This window comes from Syngnathus leptorhynchus, unplaced genomic scaffold, assembly GCF_054491065.1.
Source record: "Syngnathus leptorhynchus isolate UIUO unplaced genomic scaffold, UIUO_Slep HiC_scaffold_83, whole genome shotgun sequence".
In the NCBI taxonomy this organism is placed as follows: Eukaryota; Metazoa; Chordata; class Actinopteri; order Syngnathiformes; family Syngnathidae; genus Syngnathus; species Syngnathus leptorhynchus.
The window spans coordinates 132,501-137,339 of NW_028232050.1; positions in this window are offsets into that span (position 1 = coordinate 132,501).

A 4,839-nucleotide genomic window follows, 5' to 3' on the forward strand; every position below is an offset into this window, starting at 1 on the left:
TCACCGAGGCACCCGCCGAAGGCGGGTGCCGAGTTCACCGGCCCCAAGCGACAACCGGTCACCGAGGCACCCGCCTTCGGCGGGTGCCGAGTTCACTGGCCCCAAGCGACAACCGGTCACCGAGGCACCCGCCGAAGGCGGGTGCCGAGTTCACTGGCCCCAAGCGACGGCGGTCACCGAGGCACCCGCCGGAGGCGGGTGCCGAGTTCACCGGCCCCGAGCACCAGCGGTCAGCCACGGAGGGTGCTGGATCATCCATACTTCCATAGCTCCAGAGCTCCATAGCCCCGGAGCTCCATAGCCCCGGAGCTCCATAGCCCCGGAGCTCCATAGCTCCATAGCCCCGGAGCTCCATAGCCCCGGAGCTCCATAGCCCCGGAGCTCCATAGCTCCATAGCCCCGGAGCTCCATAGCCCCGGAGCTCCATAGCCCCGGAGCTCCATAGCCCCGGAGCTCCATAGCTCCATAGCCCCGGAGCTCCATAGCCCCGGAGCTCCATAGCCCCGGAGCTCCATAGCTCCATAGCCCCGGAGCTCCATAGCCCCGGAGCTCCATAGCCCCGGAGCTCCATAGCCCCGGAGCTCCATAGCTCCATAGCCCCGGAGCTCCATAGCCCCGGAGCTCCATAGCCCCGGAGCTCCATAGCTCCATAGCCCCGGAGCTCCATAGCCCCGGAGCTCCATAGCCCCGGAGCTCCATAGCCCCGGAGCTCCATAGCTCCATAGCCCCGGAGCTCCATAGCCCCGGAGCTCCATAGCCCCGGAGCTCCATAGCTCCATAGCCCCGGAGCTCCATAGCCCCGGAGCTCCATAGCCCCGGAGCTCCATAGCCCCGGAGCTCCATAGCTCCATACTTCCATAGCCCCATACTTCCATAGCTCCATAGCTCCATAGCTCCATACTTCCATAGCTCCAGCCGCGGAGGGTGCTGGCTGGTGGCTCCATAGCTCCATACTTCCATAGCTCCAGTCAGAGAGTTGGCGAAAATTGCACTAAGTGCGAAAGCCCATTCATTTACAACGGCGTGTCCGCCAGGCGGCGACATTTCCCCGTTACCGGTGGCTGCGCGGCGGGTGAGTGACAGAGCTTATCCGAGCGGCTGGAACTCTGCGCCGGCGTGGTCGAGCGTGAGGCCCCGGCCCTTTGGCTGCCTGGTACCTAAAACACTTCCATTGATCCAGCCACGGAGGGTGCTGGCTGGTGGCTCCATAGCTCCATAGCTCCATAGCACCAGAGCTCCATAGCTCCATAGCACCAGAGCTCCATAGCTCCATAGCACCAGAGCTCCATAGCTCCATAGCACCAGAGCTCCATAGCTCCATAGCACCAGAGCTCCATAGCTCCATAGCACCAGAGCTCCATAGCTCCATAGCACCAGAGCTCCATAGCTCCATAGCACCAGAGCTCCATAGCACCAGAGCTCCATAGCTCCATAGCACCAGAGCTCCATAGCACCAGAGCTCCATAGCTCCAGCCTGGGTGGCTGGTGGCTCCATAGCTCCATACTTCCATACTTGCAGCCACGGAGTTGGCTAAAATTGCACTAAGTGCGAAAGCCCATTCATTTACAACGGCGTGTCCACAAGGCGGCGACATTTCCCCTTTACCGGTGGCTGCGCGGCGGGTGAGTGACAGAGCTTATCCGAGCGGCTGGAACTCTGCGCCGGCGTGGTCGAGCGTGAGGCCTCGGCCCTTTGGCTGCCTGGTACCTAAACCACTTCCATTGATCCAGCCACGGAGGGTGCTGGCTGGTGGCTCCATAGCTCCATAGCTCCATAGCACCAGAGCTCCAGAGCTCCATAGCACCAGAGCTCCATAGCTCCATAGCACCAGAGCTCCATAGCTCCATAGCACCAGAGCTCCATAGCTCCATAGCACCAGAGCTCCATAGCTCCATAGCTCCAGGGCTCCATAGCTCCAGGGCTCCATAGCTCCATAGCTCCATAGCACCAGAGCTCCATAGCTCCAGAGCTCCATAGCTCCAGCCTGGGTGGCTGGTGGCTCCATAGCTCCATACTTCCATAGCTCCAGTCAGAGAGTTGGCGAAAATTGCACTAAGTGCGAAAGCCCATTCATTTACAACGGCGTGTCCACAAGGCGGCGACATTTCCCCGTTACCGGTGGCTGCGCGGCGGGTGAGTGACAGAGCTTATCCGAGCGGCTGGAACTCTGCGCCGGCGTGGTCGAGCGTGAGGCCTCGGCCCTTTGGCTGCCTGGTACCTAAAACACTTCCATTGATCCAGCCACGGAGGGTGCTGGCTGGTGGCTCCATAGCTCCATAGCTCCATAGCTCCATAGCTCCATAGCTCCATACTTCCATAGCTCCATACTTCCATAGCTCCAGACTTCCATAGCTCCATAGCTCCATAGCTCCATAGCTCCATAGCTCCATACTTCCAGAGCTCCATAGCTCCATAGCACCAGAGCTCCAGAGCTCCATAGCTCCATAGCTCCATAGCCCCAGAGCTCCATAGCTCCATAGCTCCATAGCTCCAGAGCTCCATACTTCCATAGCTCCAGAGCTCCAGCCTGTCTGGTGGCTCCATAGCTCCATAGCTCCATACTTGCAGCCACGGAGCTGGCGAAAATTGCACTAAGTGCGAAAGCCCATTCATTTACAACGGCGTGTCCACAAGGCGGCGACATTTCCCCGTTACCGGTGGCTGCTTAGCGGGAGAGTGACAGAGCTTATCCGAGCGGCTGGAACTCTGGGCCGGCCTGGTCGAGCGGCTGGCCTCGGTAGTTGAGGTACCAGGGGCGGGCTGGGGAGCTCCAGGCGGGGCTTGTGAGAGAGTGTAGCCGAGCGGCTGGAACTCTGGGCCGGCGTGGTTGAGCAGCATGCCCGCGGAGGTGGCTCTTCCATAGGCACGGAGGGTGCTGGAGCTCCACACTTCCCTAGGCACGGAGGGTGCTGGAGCTCCACACTTCCATAGCTCCAGGCACGGAGGGTGCTGGAGCTCCACACTTCCATAGGCACGGAGGGTGCTGGAGCTCCATACTTCCATAGCTCCAGGCACGGAGGGTGCTGGAGCGCCACACTTCCATAGGCAGGGAGGGTGCTGGAGCTCCACACTTCCATAGGCAGGGAGGGTGCTGGAGCTCCACACTTCCATAGGCAGGGAGGGTGCTGGAGCTCCACACTTCCATAGGCAGGGAGGGTGCTGGAGCTCCACACTTCCATAGGCAGGGAGGGTGCTGGAGCTCCACACTTCCATAGGCAGGGAGGGTGCTGGAGCTCCACACTTCCATAGGCAGGGAGGGTGCTGGAGCTCCACACTTCCATAGGCAGGGAGGGTGCTGGAGCTCCACACTTCCATAGGCAGGGAGGGTGCTGGAGCTCCACACTTCCATAGGCAGGGAGGGTGCTGGAGCTCCACACTTCCATAGGCAGGGAGGGTGCTGGAGCTCCACACTTCCATAGGCAGGGAGGGTGCTGGAGCTCCACACTTCCATAGGCAGGGAGGGTGCTGGAGCTCCACACTTCCATAGGCAGGGAGGGTGCTGGAGCTCCACACTTCCATAGGCAGGGAGGGTGCTGGAGCTCCACACTTCCATAGGCAGGGAGGGTGCTGGAGCTCCACACTTCCATAGGCAGGGAGGGTGCTGGAGCTCCACACTTCCATAGGCAGGGAGGGTGCTGGAGCTCCACACTTCCATAGGCAGGGAGGGTGCTGGAGCTCCACACTTCCATAGGCAGGGAGGGTGCTGGAGCTCCACACTTCCATAGGCAGGGAGGGTGCTGGAGCTCCACACTTCCATAGGCAGGGAGGGTGCTGGAGCTCCACACTTCCATAGGCAGGGAGGGTGCTGGAGCTCCACACTTCCATAGGCAGGGAGGGTGCTGGAGCTCCACACTTCCATAGGCAGGGAGGGTGCTGGAGCTCCACATCCACACTTCCAGCCACTGCATGCTGGCACTTCCACCTTGCTTGCTAAGTCGGCGTGATCTTGCCCAAAAAGTCCCTCCTCACCTCCAGCTGGAAGTGGAAAAAAATCCTCCACCTGCTTGGCCGAGGTTCTGGAAGCCAGCAGCTCGCAGAATGTTGCCAAAGTTTCACTGGAAGGAAAAGAAAAGAGAAGACCGAGTGCGCATTTCACCTACCGCCGAATGTCCACAAGAGGGAAGTGTCACTCCGTCGCAGAATCTGCGCCGACGCACTCGGCACCCTTCGAATTTATGGTGCCGGTGCGGGTGTTCTGGGTGCAAAAAGGCCGCCCAAGTGGTAGAAAAAAATCAGACTTCGTCTCTTAGGTCGAAATTAATGCCAAGTTTTGAAATGCGCTGGCAGGGGTGGACCAGGGCCCGTTACAAGTGCTTAGCCGAGGTCCTGGAAGCCTAACCCGGCGTGATCTTGTGCAAAAAGCCGCTGCTGAGCTCCAGCTGGAAGTGTAAAAAGAACCGGGCTGGATCAAAAAAAGAACCGGGCGGCCCGTTAAAATTGCTTAGCCGAGGTCCTGGAACCCTAACCCGGCGTGATCTTGTGCAAAAAGCCGCTGCTGAGCTCCAGCTGGAAGTGTAAAAAGAACCGGGCTGGTTCAAAAAAAGAACCGGGCGACCCGTTAGAAGTGCTTAGCCGAGGTCCTGGAAGCCTAACCCGGCGTGATCTTGTGCAAAAAGCCGCTGCTGAGCTCCAGCTGGAAGTGGAAAAAGAACCGGGCTGGATCAAAAAAGAACCGGGCGACCCGTTAAAATTGCTTAGCCGAGGTCCTGGAAGCCTAACACGGCGTGATCTTGTGCAAAAAGCCGCTCCCGAGCTCCAGCTGGAAGTGTAAAAAGAACCAGGCTGGATAAAAAAAAAAGAACCGGGCTGGATCAAAAAAAGAACCGGGCGACCCGTTA